Source organism: Geotrypetes seraphini, chromosome 2 (genome assembly GCF_902459505.1).
Source record: "Geotrypetes seraphini chromosome 2, aGeoSer1.1, whole genome shotgun sequence".
Classification (NCBI taxonomy): domain Eukaryota; kingdom Metazoa; phylum Chordata; class Amphibia; order Gymnophiona; family Dermophiidae; genus Geotrypetes; species Geotrypetes seraphini.
The window spans coordinates 209736298-209754117 of NC_047085.1; the positions used below are offsets into that span (position 1 = coordinate 209736298).

General features: G+C 42.8%; 1 protein-coding gene across 1 annotated transcript in view; it reads right to left on the bottom strand.

Annotated features, from left to right (window-relative positions):
• WRNIP1 (WRN helicase interacting protein 1) overlaps positions 1-17820 on the bottom strand; it is a 98082-nt gene that overhangs the window by 42702 nt on the left and 37560 nt on the right. The gene's annotated exons all lie outside the window — the stretch shown is intronic.

Consider the following 17820-nt stretch of genomic DNA (forward strand, 5'->3'; position numbering starts at 1 on the left):
CAGCTTCGTTACCCAGTCAAAGAAGTTGATTAGATTGGACTGACAGGACCTTCCCTTTGCAAATCCATGTTGATGGGGATCTCGTAGATTCTCCTCATCCAGGATCGTGTCCAATTGGTGTTTGATTAGAGCTTCCATTAGTTTGCTCACTATCGAAGTGAGGCTCACCGGTCTGTAGTTCGCAGCCTCCGTCCTGCATCCTTTTTTGTGGAGTGGAGTGACGTTAGCCGTTTTCCAGTCCAACGGGACTCTTCCTGTTCTTAGAGAAAGATTGAAGAGCGCGGATAGCGGTTCCGCCAAGACGGCACTTAACTCCCTGAGCACCCTGGGGTGTAGTTTGTCTGGCCCCATAGCTTTGTTAACCTTGAGTTTTGATAGTTCACAGTCGACAATGCCGGGCATAAACTCAAAATTTCGAAATGGGTCTACCGAGCTTTCCCTTGTCTGCAGCTGAGGGCCGGATCCTGGCGCCTCGCAGGTGAAGACTGAGCAGAAGTATTCATTTAAAAGTTTAGCTTTATCGGAGTCCAATTCTGCATAGTTCCCATCTGGTTTCCTAAGGCGTACTATCCCATCTGCATTTCTGTTTCTGTCATTAATATACCGGAAGAAGGATTTTTCGCCCTTCTTAATGTTCTTTGCTAGATTCTCCTCCATTCAGAATTTGGCCTCTCTGATTGCTGTTTTGACTGCTGTTTTTCCTACCTTTGTTGTCTAGTGATTTCATGATTTGCACTTTCTTCTTCTGACTGTGCATCCAATATTTCTTCCCTTCTTTCAGCCTCCTGTATGTTTCCTCTCCTCCAGACCTCATTCCCTCCCCCAATTTTTTCTTCCTCTCTCCCTGCCCTCCTTCCCTTTCTTTCTCTCTGCTTTTCTTTCTGTCTCCCTACCCCCCTTTATTTCTGCATATCTATCTTTCTCTCTCCATGCCATTTCTGTCTGTCTCCCTGTCTTTCTCTCTCCATGCCCCCTTTCTGTCTGTCTCCCTGTCTGTCTTTCTGCCCTCCACCAAGCCACTGCCATCGGGGAACAGGCCGCCACCACCGCTGCCATCAGGGAACAGGCTATCGCTGTAAAGAGGAAGCTGAAGTGCCGGGCCGACCAACCTTCCCCACCCGATGTCAATTCTAACGTCGGAGAGGAAGTTCTGGGCCACCCAGGCAGCGATTGGCTGGCCCGGAACTTCCTCTCCGACGTCAGAATTGCCATCGAGTGAGGAATGTTGGTCGGCCCGGCGTTTCAGCGTCCTCTTTACAGGGTCAGGAAGCAGGTAGAACAGAAGGCAATGCGAGTCCATCACGGAGCCCAGGATGGGCTCCGCGATCGACTCACGTTGCCTTCGTGATCTACTGGTCGATCGCGATCGACCTTTTGGGCACCCTTGGCTTAATGTTTATTAAAAACTTTATATATTGTGTAACAGCCAAAAAAGGATCCAAGCGGTTTACAATATATATTTCACATTCATTAAGAAAAGAACTCCATTTAAAAATAGAAAAGGAAAGAAAAGAATAAAAGCCAAAGTTTTTTTTTTGTTCATTTTTAAATTCATAAAATGCTATAACAATGAAAATCTCAATAATAAACTATAACTAATTAATACAACCTAAAAATTATCTTTAAAAAAATCACTACATAAATACAGATTACAGTCCAAGACTCATTTCTTCAATTTGAAAAAGTCAATTGGAAAAAAATGTGCTTTTAAATGTCTTTTGAAATTTATGTATGATTCTTCTTTCTCAATTCTATGGTTAAATTATTCCATAACCGCAGAACTAAATAAAAGAACACACAATCTCTAGTTGAAGCACAACTCAGTAATGCTGCTTGCTACCCACTAGGTTCATTATACATTTACTTCACTCAGCTGGTTCCTGATCAGTCAAATCTGAATGAAGAGGCTATTTTTGAAGCATTATTGATGTCCTTTGCAATAAAGAGGGAAAACAAAACACTACTGTATAAGATCTACAACAACTAAAAAAAAAAAATAAAATTCTATTTTCACCCTTAAAGAGGTTCAGGGAGATGGGAGAAGCATTCGCAGAAATGTTTTTACAGGGGCTAGGCACACTGCCTGATAACAAGGTAAGAACCACTTCAGTTCTTAAGTGCTTTGAATGAAGGCTAAATTTGTTTAGCATGACATCACAAAAGCAAAAAAGTGATCCAGATAAGATTATGCAAGCTATCATGAATATTAATAGGAACGGAACTTTACTTGAACTGTCAGCCATCATTTGCAATCTTCTGCTTTTAATACCAATGTGTGCATTCTTATAGTATCAAAACACTGAAGGGATTTAAATCTACAAAATGGTGAGATGTGTGAGGTAGGAAATCAACAAAATGATGTCCTTAACAAAACAGATACAAAGTCGAATTCAGTACTAATTTAATTTACTGAAATTTTTCCTTGCATGGCTGAGTTTCCTTCCTCCAACCTCCAGGCATCTGAGGGTTCTGAAAAGAGATGCTCTGGTTAGTGCTCCTATCTGTTAGAGCTGGGGAACTTCTGGATTAAATGGTGATAATGGAAAGAAACATTCCTACATTTTCTCAGCAAGCAGAATCGAGGATGGATTTAGACATGCCCATTTACCCGCCACCATTGACAAAGCATAATGATCAGGCCTATACCGAGGCCTCCCATGCCGATTTCTGCTAGTATTCTAGAATAGCATCTTGGCGTACAGATGCCATTACAAAACTGGCACCCAGCTCATGGCACTGGCACCTAAATGGAGGCACCGATTTATAGAAGTGCCTTCATTATGTGGCATAGTACTTGATCACTATTAACCGGAAATTAATATGAATTTAATGGATACGAAGAAGTTTTTCTTTGTTACAATCAAGAGAAGATGCATGTTTGACGGATGCCTTGGTTGAAGATTTAAGGCATAATATTTTCCCTTCAGAATATGTATGCAATGTGTGACATAAGGTTGCTAAATATGTTTCATATTCTTTAGCTAACAAAACAAAAATAAAGAGGAACTGGAGAAAAATATCCAACTCAATAAATAACTAGCCTTCAGTATATGCGTTGGGAGCAAAAATGTTCAAAAGCTTGACCCCTTATGGTTTTGAATACCTATATTTCTTCAATGAACTAACTAAGGGCTCCTTTTTACAAAGGTGCGCTAGTGGTTTTAGCGTGCGCTAAAATGCCAAGTGCGCTAGCCGCTGCCGCCTCCTTTTAAGCAGGCGGTAGTTTTTCAGCTAACGTGCGCTAATCTTGTGCGTGCACTAAAAAACGCTAGCGCACTTTCGTAAAAGGAGCCCTAAGAACACAATATATAATGGGGAAAAATGCCTCAGAAGCTACAGGGCAAGTGTTGCTCTGGAGCTATGAAGGGGAGCTTAAATTGCTCATTAGCTCTCCTCCAATGATCTATCATAGGTGAAACAACCCCTAAAATGTGACTTCAAAAAAAGTTCTAAGTCAAAATTTTATAATTCAAAACAAGCAAGCAACACTTATCTTTGCTTCAGAATGGAGTGAAAACATTCCATGTTGTATTCAAGCTCGCATCACGATGTGAAGTTTTCACTCCATGTTGAAGCAAAGATAAGTGTTGCTTGCTTGTTCACCGTGGCTATGGGGACATGGCAATTCACCGGCCCGTGGAGCGGTGAATGGCCTTGTCCCCGCAGTTAAGGGAGGGAACGCGTGCGGTCACCTATCGCGGTCCCTCCCTACTGCCGCCCTCCTTACTGCCGCTGCTGAGTTAAAAGAGCTCCCTCCCTCCCTCCCTGCCCCTTACCTTCGTGGCTACGAGTCTAAATTGCTTTCTTACAGCAGCCGGAGCGTTGAAGCTGCGTGTGACTGCCGTAAAGGTCCTCTCTGACGCAACCGGAAGTTGCATCAGAGACGACCTTTATGGCAGCCATATGCAACTACAACGCTCCGGCTGCTGTAAGAAGGCAGTTTAGATATCGCCGGCCACAGATAAAGGGCAGGGAGGTTTGTCGGACCGGGCCTGTTATCCGGGTGGGGGGGGAGGGGTGAAAGCGCCACGAAGGTAAGGGGTAGGGAGGAGGAAATGTGGGGGTGGAGAGGAAAAGACGCTGAAGGGAAATGGGTAAGACAGGGGGGGTAGAAGGATGCTGAAAGCACATGGTGAAGATAGAGGGGGGTAGAAGGATGCTGAAAGCACATGGGGAAGACAGAGGGGGGAGAAGGATGCTGAAAGCATATGGGGAAGACAGGGGGGGGGAGAAGGACGCTGAAAGGAAATGGGTAAAACAGAGTGGGGAGAAGGACGCTGAAGGGAAATGGGTAAAACAGAGTGGGGAGAAGGACGCTGAAAGCACATGGGGAAGACAGATGGGGGGAGAAGTTTACTGACAGGACATGGGGAAGACAGAGTGGGAGAAGATGCTGAAGGGAAATAGGGAAGAGAGAGTGGGGAGAAGATGCTGGCAGGGAAGAAGACAGAGATGCCAGACTATGGGGGGAGCGGAGGGAAGAAGATGGGTGCCAGACCAATTTGGAAGGGGGGAGAAAGGGAGAGGCACAGTAACAGAGCAAATGGAAGACGCAGAGAGAAGACAGACAGTAAATGGAAGGAATTGAATGAGAAAATGAGGAAAGCAGAAATCAGACAACAAAAGGTAGAAAAAAAAAATTCTATTTCTATTTCTTTTTTTTTTTTCTTCAGGATAAAGTAGTATATTAGTTGTGTTGATAAAAATTTATAAACAAAGCCCTGCCAGCTGAACATCTTTCTCCAGTTCAGCAGCCAGAACTTTGATTTATAAGGAAGAAAAAAGCTAAATATTGCAGTACTGAGGCTTGTATGGCTGTTGCGGGGACGATGATGGGGCAGTGAATAGGATGGCGGTGACAGGGCGGTGAAGGGGACGGTGGGCCGGGGATGGTGCAGTGACGGGGACAGATTTTTTTCCCCATGTCATTCTCTACTACATATGAAACAAGGTGAAATTTGTTCTTACCTGCTAATTTATTTTCTTTGAGCCTTGCTAGACTAGTGCAGATGTTTTATTTATTTATTTATTTAAAATATTTATAAACCGCTTATAATTAAAGTGATGTACAAAATCACATACATATTATTGAAACACAACAAAATCCATAATTTAAACCAAACATTTACGTTAACATTTCATAATTTACAGGTTGGAGTTCTTAGTCATTCCTTAAGGACAGTACATAGCCAGAAAATATCAATATTTCATCTATACGTATTACATAAAGACGTCAACAAACAACTGGGTTTTCAGTTGTTTCCTAAAATTCATACGATCTTTACATAGTCTCATAATGCCAGGGAACGAATTCCAAAGTTTTACATCCATTACTGAAAACATGGTATCCCTCATTTTCTTATAGTGAATTCTACTTTCTTTGTCATTCACCAATCTCATACCACCCTTGGATCGTAACCTACGATCAGGTTGATAAACTTCCCAGAGGTTTTAAAAACATGCAGGAGCAGAATATACCACCTGGGTTATATCCCTTGACCAGTAGATGAAGGCAGAGAATATTGACATTTCAGTGCTGATAGGTCAACCCCTTTTCTGGGCTGGTCTAAGGAAAAAAAAGATTTAAAATCTACACTTGGAAAGTGAAGGGACACAGTAGAACTGTTAGAAAGATAGTCTTAATGCTTAGAAGGATAAGGGTTGGTTGGCCTTTTTATAGGAGACTATCTATAGCAACAAATCACACAAGACTGAAGTCTGGCTGAGTGGAAGAATGCTTGGCATCATTATTTAGATAAGAAAAGACATTTCCACACTGGTAGCTAAATGTGTACATTTTTGTTGGGTTACAAAAATAATCTGATCTAGAGGGCCATTATATCCTAATACAATAACCACTTAAAATTGCCTTGATAACTCTTGTACATATATGGCTTCAACATTCCTGACAATATCCTTTACTGAAATATATTTAAATCAATAAACTCTAAGCACGAAGGAATACTACCGATATAGAAAGATATACATCTCTATATTGCTATAGATATGTACAGGCTGAGGCACAAAAGTTTACCTTACTGGCCTGTGGTAAAACACTCTATTGCTGCTTGATAAAAGCAGCCTTGTTATTATTATTTAAAGAAATTATTTAGAAGTACAGATATAAGCAGTCGCAGAGGATGGATTTGTTATGGGCTCATGGAAGGTTATTTTGTATTTTCTGAAAGGGAAGGGGAGGCATAGAAAAGGGGTTATGAGAATGAAAATTTATATTTTTGCTGATATAATTTATGTTGTTATGTTTTCAAAAGAGAGACTTTAATAAACACAGATATAAAGCAATTTACACAACATATTAATAAATCAACATTTTTAACATACAAAGACAGACATACAGCCTCAACAATCTCATGCCAAGTAGTAATTGCTGTAATTCATACCTACAATTTATTCTGAATGGAAAATTTGATGGCAGGTGTTGATCCTTTCTTTTAACAACTCCGGGTCTATCCTTTCTGCAGGGATTGCATACCACTAGGTAGCGCTTCTTTTCATGCGCAGTCAAACTTGAGAGATGACAGCCTTAACCTAGGGATGACAGCCTTCCAACTTTCCAGCAGGGTCTGCTCATCTTACAGGACAGATGGCCACAGAGTCTGCCAGTCTCCAAAATAACATAAGATATTATGGCAGTCAACACAGGTGCTACACTGTGCACCCGTATTACTAAGGCAAATCTGTTTACACAAAGCTGTTCAGAGAGGCGTCAAGGAACTATTTGCTTGTTGCTTCTTTGCCACCAAAATAATTTACAAACCGAAATATCTAATAAATAATCTGGATTTAAGTGCAGAGTTTTCTCTTCACCTAATGCTTTAGCAATTTATTTGCGAGAATATCTTCAGCTAGCCAAAATACTACTCGTCACTTCATACTACTCATCAACTCTCCTACAAAGAAATCAGACACCGAGATCTGAAAATCCAAAGTTAAATGGAGGAAGGTGCAATAAGGAAGGCAAGGGAAGAAAAAGAAAATCAAATGATCATGCCCAGAAAATGGGTGCACACAAAAAAAGGTATTAATTCATGCATTCTGGGAAATGTATGAGATGGTATCCTTTCTGTATTGATTTAAAAAAAATAAAAATAAAAAATTGGGACAAAATCAAGAGAGTCTTGAAGGAAATGGCAAACTGCAAAGGTTTTCAAGGCTCCAAGAAAGTAGATGAGGAATCACAAAGCTCTGCTGATACAGAAAACAGCTGGCTGAATCCTTCAACTTGCATTTGCATTTAGAAATTGACCTGTATAGCACAAATGCATATTCAAGCGTGGAATAAGTTAGTCAGGCTTAGACTAATGGTTCTCAACTCTCAGCCTTTGAAATTTTCAGGACAATTTGAATATGCATGAATTAGGCACAGTGCATGCAAATCTGTTTCATGCATGTTTCTGGAAAACCAGGCTAGACAGGATCCCCCAAGATAGGTTTGAAAACCATTTTTGTAACCTATCGGGATGATTTTTTTCAATTGCATTATTTTTATGCTTTGCCTTTGCTACTTTTGCTTTATTGTGTATATTTTTGCTCATTTTAAATCTTTATTGCAACAAGTAAACAGACTACTTTCTGCATGCAATCTGGAGAGGTAGAGAGGATGACCACATCAGAGCTCTGGGTCTGCTGCTGGAAATGTGATAGAAAAATGGTAATGTGATTTATTAAAAAAAAAAATAAAAAAAAATGGGGGAGGTACTCTGATGAGGAGAGGAGGAAGCAAGGCTTGAGCTGCTTGTAAGAGCTGAGATGAAGTGCCTGCTGTTTCTTCCTACCTACACACACAAAAAAGTGAGGAAGCAGGCATACCCAGAAGGCTAAAGAACAGAGACCAGGGCCAATCCAAAAAAGGAGACGTGACTGGAGACTGGGACAAGCCAGGGCAAGTCTCCCACTGAGAGAAAAAAGTTGACTTGAAAAGGGGTGTCCAATACAACAGAGTTGTAATGATCAGGAAGCAAACACATAACCGTGGGGGTCAGAACATTAGTATTTATTTATAGCCAATCTGGCTTTCCTTTGCTCCTAACCTCTCTTTCCCTCTATTTCTCACCCCCAAGAGTGCACTCCCATTCTCTTGTTCTACCTTTCCATCCTATTTTCTTTCATATCTATTCCTTCTATGTATCTCTTTTTCTCTCCCCCATCATATGTTCAATTCTGTTTATTTCTAATGTTTTACCTCTCCACTTCTCCCCCCTCCCAATTGACCTTCAATCCCATACTCCTTCCCTCACATATTGGCTCCTATGTCCCTCAGTAAATCACTAAAAGCTTCTACGTGGATGGGAAAAGGGGGCAATGTCTGGAAAGCAGTATATACTAATGCTCAAAGTATGGGAAACAAGATTCTGGATCTAGAAGCTGTGATGGAAGAAGAGAAGTTGGATATAGTGGCGATCACAGAGACATGGTTCACAGAGAACCATAACTGGGATGTAGTTATACCGGGCTATAATCTGTTCAGAAAGACAGGGTAGGAAGAAAAGGAGAGGGGAGTAGCGTTATATGAGATCATATTAAAGCCACACAATTGCAGGATTGGCAGGGAAGAAGCACTGTGGATCAATTTGGAAAGAGGGAATGGTGAATATATTTACATTGGTATGATATACAGACCTCCTTTACAGATGGAAGAAGTGGACAGAGATTTAATAGTAGACATTCAGAATATATCTAAAAAAGGATAAGTTTTAATATAGGTGATTTTAACTTGCTGGATGTTGATTGGGTTATCCCTATTGCGGGTCTTCTAGAAGTAGGGAGATCCTGGATTCTCTACAAGGAGAACTGTTCCAGCAGTTGGTAATGGAACCCATGCGGGCTGGGGTCATACTGGACTTAGTGCTTACAAACGGGAAAAGTGTTTCTGATATTACAGTGGGTGATCATCTGACATCCAGTGATCACTGCATGGTACAGTTTAATATTAAGATGGGTATAAAGAGGGCTCATTCAGAAGCAAAGGTTCTAGACTTTTAAAAAACTAACTTTGTTCAGATGGGGGATTGCATCAAGGAATTGTTGTCTGGATGGGAACGTCTGGAAGGAGTGGAAATGTAGTAGGCAAAACTGAAAAGAGTAATTGTAAGAGCAAGAAACCTTTTTGTGAGGCAAGTAAGTAAAAGTAAGAGGAAAAGAATGCCGCTTGGTCCTAACAAAAGAGCTTGGCCGCAGTTTTGTATACAATTCTACGTTCTTTTGGGGAAATTGTACATAAAACTGCAGCCCTGCTTTTTTGTTAGGACTGCCACCCCGGCTCTTGGAGCTATTTTTCATGGTTTAAAATATTGACTCAGAAGGATAGCGTACTTACCAACACTGATTCCAGACTCCTGAGGCAGGCCCATTTGGGCCAAAACACGATCGTGTCAAGTCTTGAAATTCAATAAAAGGTATTGAACATCAGAGTCTCCTTCGCTGTTTGTTCTCTGCTTTCCAAGTTTTGGGAAGTTGGCATCTCCTGTTTTCTTGGGAGTTCCTGTAGAATTCCATACACTAGGTCAGGGGTGTTAAATGTCGGTCCCCGAAGGCCACAATCCAGTCAGGTTTTCAGGATTTCCCCAATAAATATGCATGAGATCTATTAGCATACAATGAAAGCAGTGCATGCAAATATATCTCATGCTTATTCATTGGGGAAATCCTGAAAATCCAACTGGATTGCGGCCCTCGAGGACCAACATTTGACACCCCTGCATTAGGTGTTCAATCCCTTCCTGAAATCTGGGAGTTGCAGTAATCCAAACACTTTTCTGAGCACATGCTCCTCCCCTTAGAGTGAGAGCTAGAGCCATCTGCAGTTAATTTCCAAAGCCAAGCAACATACTTGAACATGACAAGGGGTGTACGGGGGGAGGGAAGATCCCCAGGAACATAAACAAATTCTGAACCGGTTTGCTGTGCAAAACATGAAACAAGTAATAAACAGGCACAAAGGCAACCCAGAAAAACATTGAAGAACAATGTAGAACTAATCTGCTATGTAAAACGAGCACTCACATTAGACAGCCTTCAGTAATTCATACTCACAGAAGTAGATAACTCCCCATAGGATCCATCAACTGGCTGGAAAGTCTTCAAGCCTGCAAGGAGAATAATCGAGGCAGAAAGAAGCAGGCTATTCCAAACAACTGGCCGTACACAGAGAAGGCAGGTCATATGGAATCCTACAGGGACTAAGATTTATCGAAGGTGAAAACCTAATCTTCCATTTTGTTATGTCCCTTCTGGATTCCATATGCTAGGTGAAGTACCAAAACAATGGTAGCAGCTAGAGCGGGACAGAGTCTGCTCTTAACAGAGAGATCCCAAAAGCAGCATCAGAGCAAGTTGCCACATCAACTTGATAAAACCAGGTAAAGGTATGAAGAGAGGATCAAGTAGAGTCTGCCCACAATGCAGCAACACTTCTAGTTTAGTGGGCTTTAAGAGAAACCGGAGGCTGTTTGCTGCGAGCGATATAAGTCACAGGATTAGCCAGTTGAATTCATAGAGCGATAGAGGACTTAGATGACGGCCGACCACAGCAAAGCACAGCAATCAGAACACAGAGGTGATCAGCCAGCCAGAAGTCATTAGCCCTCTCCAAATTGTGGAGCAAGACTCTCCTGACATCCAACTTGCGCAAGATCTGATCCTTTCGCTCCAAGCCTTTGGAATGAAATGCAGGCAAACAAACCTCCTGGTTGACATAGAAGGCGGAAACCACCTTCAGTAGAAAGGAAGGTACAGTACAAAGAACAACTCCTGAATCCATAAAATGGAGAAAGGGTTCCTTGCATGAAAGAGCCTAAAGCTCTGAAATACGCCTTGCTGAGATAATGGCGATCAGAAAGACAGTCTTGTTCATCAGATCCAGAAGAATAGCATCCTTCAATGGCTCAAATGGGGCTTCTCCAAGGCCTTGAAGAATGATGTTAAAATTCCACAAAGGGAAAGGATGACGCAAGGGAGGCCACACACAATGGCCCCTCTCATAAATCTGGTCACATCTGGATGCGCGAACTAGAGTAGAGCCTCTGCATGCTCTGAAGCACGAAAGGCCTGCAAATGTCGAGATGATTACATCTGAATAACCACATTTCATCAAGGCTGAGGGCTCAAGAACCATGCCGTAAGACCAAAACACTGGATTCTCCAAAGGCACTGGACCCTGAATGAGAAGGTAGCGAGGAAGAGTTGGAGCTTCACATCCTGCTAAAGACGGACGAGATCCTCATACCATGGATGACGAGGCCAGTCTGGAATAATCACAAGGCCGGAATATATGTCACTATCTGGCGGATGACCTGACTAACCAGAGGCTACGGAGGGAACACAAAGGAGCTCATGAGCCGGCCAGGGCTGAACCAAGGTGTTCAGCCTTTACTGTCTATGCTCTGTTCTTCAACTGAAGAAATGCCTGACCTTTGCATTCTCTGCTGAAGCCATCAAACCCAGCTGGGGTTGCCCCCAATGCTGTACAATCAGATGGAAAGCTTTCTGAGAGAGGGACCCTTTTCCCAGGTCTAGAGCAGAATAGAGGAAGTCTGCTTGTATATTGTCAACTCTGGCTAGATAAGCCACCAAGTGGGACAGAAGATGTAAATCCACCCAGCAAAACAGCATGTGAGCTTCCTGGCCCACGGGAGTGCTTCTTGTGCCCCTTTGACTTGTGTATGCCACCACCGTGGCATTGTCAAAGAATACTCAAACCGCTTTTCCTTCCAGAATGGGCTGGAAAGCGAGTAACGCCAGTCAAATTGCCTGGAGTTCCAGATGATTGATCAACCAATGCTGCTGATGAGGAGTCCACGCTCATGAATGGAGCAGTCCCCACAGTGAGCACCCCAACCCAACAGGCTGGCATCCATCATAAAAGTCATCCACTCTGAAATCCAAAGAAGCCTGCCCTTGCAGAGAACATCCCCCTGAAGCCACTAGCTCAAACTGCTGCGAGCCAGTTCCGTCCAGGGAAGTGGCATCTGAAGGGGATGACACTATGGAGACCACCTAGAGAGAAGGGACTCCAATAAAGGGTACATGTGTGCTCTGCCCCAGGGAACCCCCTCCAAGGAGGCTGCCATGGACCCCAGCACCTGCAGATAATACCAGGCCATGGGAGTTGGATAGTCCAGGAGATCTCTGATCTGCCTTTGAAATTTCTGTCTATGTGCCTCGAGAACACATGACCCTGCTGGGTGTCAAAGAGAAGGCAGACTGGGATGGCATCAACTTGGCTCTTCCTGAAGTTGACAATCCAAGCTAAAGCCTGTAGCAGAGACACCACCGTCTCCACCGCACTTTCACACTCCTGTTGAGATGGAGCCCGGATCAACCAATTGTTCAAGTAAGGATGAACCAAGTCACCCTTCCAGTGGAGAAAAGCCATCACAACTACCATCACCTTGGTGAAAGTGCGGGGCGATGTTACGAGCCCAAAGAGCAGAGCTGTCAACTGGAAATGCTGTTACAGAACAGGGAAATATCGATGCTCCAGGTGAGAATTGCCAGAAAAACTCCAGGAAAGACAGCAAGTATGACTGTGCGCACTGTTTCCATGTGGAAATGATTGACCGACCTAAAATCCAGAATCAGTCTCCAGTCCTCTGAGCCTTTCTTTGGCACGTTGAAGTATAAAGAAAAGCCTGATTCGTGTTCTGGAACGTGGTCTAGTGCTCGGATGTCCAAGAGACACTGCAAAGTAGCATGGACCTTTGACTCCTTGTCCAGCTGACCTGCCGGTGAGTCCAGAAACAAATCCGGAGGCAGGCAAAAGAAATCTATCTTGTTCCTCTCCCGAATGCTGTCCAGCACCCATTTATCCAAAGACAGATGAGTCCACTCCTGGTAAAACTGAGCAAGGCAGTCCTCTGGAGGGCTGATTAGGAGCAGCAGCTGCCCAGGATCCAGATGACTAAAGACGGCTGGAAATGGAAGAGTTGTCACGGGGACTGTATCTCTGGGAATATCTTTGAGATGAGAGCCCAAGAATCTCTAATGAAAATGGCAGGAGGGATGAAAATTATTACCGTCCCCTCTCAAAGTCCGGCATGACTTGTGCACAGGGAAAGACTTAGGGCAGAAATCAGCAACACCGGCCATGAGGGCATTCAGACCAGTCCTAAAAAGAAGCTGACCCTTGAAAGGAAGTCTGCTTAAAGTGGCCTTGGAGGCAGCGTCAATGCCCAAGGACAGAACCAAAGAGGCTGGCATGCAGACACCGCATAAGCGGTAAGAACTCGAATGAGATAAAAAAGGCATCCGCCATATAATCCACATCATCCAGCACTGGGAACAGACATCCGCTGCCACAGAGGACACCCTGCGCAATCTCGTGCCATCGCCTTGAAGCCTGAAGAAGCCACTTCAAAAAGGGTTTTTTATTTTTCATATAATATCCACTGTGTGATCCTGGGAGACCTTAAACACTACTCCTCCATCACTAGTGAGGTTTGTGTACCGGGTATTCTGCACCACAATGGAATCCACCTTAGGTTAATCAAAGCTGCTGAAAAGCAGGAGTCAGTAGTGAAAGCTTAGACATAGCTTGAGAGAACTGGAAAGAACAGCCTCGGTATCCTATTGTCCTGTAACCAGACCAAGAAGCTGTGGACGGGATGGAAAAGAGATGACAGCACATTAGAACGGTCCATGACCAAACACTGTGTTGTGGAAAGAGGAGATTCCAATTTTTTCTGCTCTTTCAGAACCCCAGCAAGAAAATGATGGATAAAGCCATGCTTAAAAAGCCTGCTGACAGATGGGTCTCAGGGCAACCATGTGGACTAGTCCCAGTAAGGGCATCAGCTGGATTCAAAATAAAAGCAGCGTCAGAAGACAAAAGCGGCACAATATCTGAATGGCATAATGCAATCGAGCTTTGCCATAGCCAGATGAGAAGGATCATGAAAAGGGACCTCCGCCACTAGCACTGGCATAGAAGAAACTGACGTGCTCACCGGCTGCATCTAACGAGTTGGGTCCAAAGAATACACTTTCCAGAGGAGCCAAAAAAGGTCTGGTGAAAATTCACACCTTGTGCACTGCAGGGCCCTGCTGAGGCGCTCTCACCGTGCCAAGAAAGTCCCCAGACTCTGAACGCCGGCATTTGGCACCAAACTCCAGAACGGACTCTGGGCAAAATATTTTCCTGAAACATGGACCCAGGACAACTCCCCAGCCCTGGAGAACCTGAAGAAGGTGAAGCCTGAAGCTCTCGCCTCCTCCTCAGTGTGCTGCAGCATGTGGTATACAGTCACAGATCTGGCACAATCAAGGCACACATTCGACAGATTAGGGGCTGGGGAGTCCATCCCAAATGATTTTTAATCATATCGAGGGGTTTTGAGGCAGAAATAAAACTTTGAAAAAAAGATCGATAAAAATCCAAGATGGCCACTGCCAGCGAATTTGTGCCCAAAACAGCAAAAATAAACAAAATCTGAAAATAAAAAAATAGCGATTTGAGGTCTGGGGAGGTGGGGGACCTGAACCCTACTCTCAGAAACTGTGAAAAATTAATTTTAAAATGTTTTACAAACCACCCCTTAAGTTCCCATAGGAAATATTGGAGGTTTACTCACAGTCTCTGAAGTGCCAGCCTGTCAGCTTTTTTACATGACAAAAAATAGAACCCTAAATGGAGGAGGTACAACAACAAGCTAACAAATGAAAGAACCTCCCTCACCCCAAGAAGTCTACAAAGATTAGGGAAAAGAGATGAAGTCCAACTCCAAACTAAGCAAAAAATGAAAATAATTCTATAATTTAATTTAAGAGTATTAACCGGACAAGCCCTCAGTCACACAGCAACCTCTGGAAACTCCAGGGAAAAGCTGTCGCGGATTTACACCCAGAAAGGTGTTAACTGCGAAACATCCCCGGGCTTGCTCCGGATAATATTTGTGGTGCTTAACTAGTGCAAAATGTGCAATGTGTGAAAAAACTCAAATGAAAAAAACACACATTATCAAAATAAAGAAGGAATTCATCTCTTACCCCTAAGCTGGGGGCCAAACTGGAAAGTTAGTGTCCAAATCCAACCAAGCTCAAAAATACACAGGCTGTAAGAACTTAGCTTCTCCGTGTGTAATGGAAATGGTGATCCATAAGCAGTAAATGAAGTAAATGTCCAACGGACTCTGTTTCGGGGGTGGACCCCCTTCCTCAGGAACCGCACTGCTCGATGACTCTCAAGTTCGTGAATGAAGCAGGAAAGAAATTTACTGCTTATGGATCACCATTTCCATTACACACGGAGAAGCTAAGTTCTTACAGCCTGTGTATTTTTGAGCTTGGTTGGATTTGGACACTAACTTTCCAGTTTGGCCCCCAGCTTAGGGGTAAGAGATGAATTCCTTCTTTATTTTGATAATGTGTGTTTTTTTCATTTGAGTTTTTTCACACATTGCACATTTTGCACTAGTTAAGCACCACAAATATTATCCGGAGCAAGCCCGGGGATGTTTCGCAGTTAACACCTTTCTGGGTGTAAATCCGCGACAGCTTTTCCCTGGAGTTTCCAGAGGTTGCTGTGTGACTGAGGGCTTGTCCGGTTAATACTCTTAAATTAAATTATAGAATTATTTTCATTTTTTGCTTAGTTTGGAGTTGGACTTCATCTCTTTTCCCTAATCTTTGTAGACTTCTTGGGGTGAGGGAGGTTCTTTCATTTGTTAGCTTTTTTACATAGCAGCTGAATAGAGGAAAATAATTTTCTGTCTCAGAATCGCTTCAAATTGACCAGACTTGGAGATCTTTGGACTGCTAGTTGGCTAACACTGACTGTAACCTCCACCCCCACGGATCCTCTCCATGCAACCGGGAACGGGAAATGCATCCTGCTCTCTGAAACCAGAGGGATTTTCACTCAGGACACATATAGCCTGTGCTTAAACCCCGGGCAAACGTACTCCCAGGGGATTGGTGGCACATGGCAGGCTGGCTTCACAGATCCACCAAGTTTCTCTGTGAAGCAGCAGTCCAGACTCATGGAACTGTATCCTTTCCTCCAAAAGAGGATCACTGGAAAGGGGGCTCAAGGCACTGAAGCCACCAAAAAAAGATGAATTTTAAGTGAAAAATTAAAAAAGGAGGGCAATTCAAAAGACTTCTGCATGGATTGCTTGCAGAAATTGAAACTGCAGATGGATCTAGCTCTTACTCTAAAGGGGGGGGGGGAAGCATGTGCTCAGAAAAGTGTTTGGATTTCTGCAACTCCCGGTTTGCGGGATGGGATTAAACACCTAGCATATGGAATCCAGAAGGGACGTAACAGAAAAAAGATGCTTCCCTTTGCTTTCAGACTGATGCACAGCTGGCCCTCAGTACAAAACATATAATCTTTTCTTTTCAACCCAAAACTCCACAAACCGCATACTCTGGTCTTGGGCAAAAGTTTGATGGCTCCCTCGACAATACAAGGATACAACTTCTAAAATGTTCTTAGGTTCAGGAAACAACTGTAGATGAAACAATTTAATGCTGGCTTTTACAAAGCTGTGGTAGAGGTTTCTACTACAGACTGGTGAGGTAAAGGTTCTGATGAGTATCAGAGCATTTACCTCGCTGGCCCATGGTAGAAACCTCTACCATGGCTTTGTAAAAGGAGCCCTAAATTATGTAAAGAAATGAGGAGTCAAGAAGAGTTGTAAGCCTTATCTTTCAGGGCAATCACCTAATGAAGGTGGTATTTGGTAACTCTTAAAAATTAATGCATTGGTTCAATAAAAATGGTATCGCTTACAAAATGTTTATTGACCTTATTTCTAAGTACAGTATGTATGTATTAAGCAAGGTCTGAGAAGCTATGAGCTAAATTCAAATAATTCCAGTAGACCAAAATAGCAACCACACTATTTTACCTATAGTAGTTACATGAAAACTTAAATGTCTTTTCAGAAAAAAATGGTAACTTAGAATTATATTTCCCTGAAAAATCTTGAAGATAGGCAATAAAAGTAAGCAGAAGTTTTAGTATGTTCACTCTTCTCAATAAGCAAATAATCCAAAGAAGCATTCACAGATTCAACAATGCCCCACTCCCAATAAACCCCTCCCCCCTTCCATATCCAAGACCAAACTCAAATCGGATAGCTTAGCTGGTTTTAAGAAAGGTTTGGACAAATTCCTGGAGGAAAAGTCCATAGTCTGTTATTAAGGCATGGGGGAAGCCTCTGCTTGCCCTGGATCGGTAACAAGGAATGTTGCTACTCTTTGGGTTTTGGCCAGGTACTAGTTCAAATCCAAAGGACACAATCTAATTAACTTGGGAGACAACTTAGAAAGCATTGATAAAAATGCAAGATATCTATGATAGAGTATAGCTCGTCACCAAAAATCAGCCCTTTTATACAGTAAAACATACCAATCTAATTCAAAATAGACAATAGCAGGTGTGTGGTGGGGTGAAGACACTTTAGAAAATCTGAGCACAAATCAACATTTTTTGGGAGTCAGAAACAGATTTTTTTTAAAAAATGTCATAACTTTTCTTGTTTTGCTCTTTAACAATGTCAATGTTAGAACATAAGAATAGCCTTACTGGGTGAGACCAATGGTCCATCAAGCCAAGTAGTCCGTTCTCACGGTGGCCAATCCACCTGGCCAAAACTCAAGGTGTAGCAATATTCCATGCTACCGATCCAGGGCAAGCAGTGGCTTCTCCCGTGTCTTTCTCAATAACAGACTATGGACATTTCCTCCATGAACTTGTCCAAAACTTACCACATCCTCTGGCAATGCGTTCCAGAGCTTAACTATTCTCCGAGTGAAAAAAAAATAAAAAATTTCCTCCTATTGGTTTTAAAAGTATTT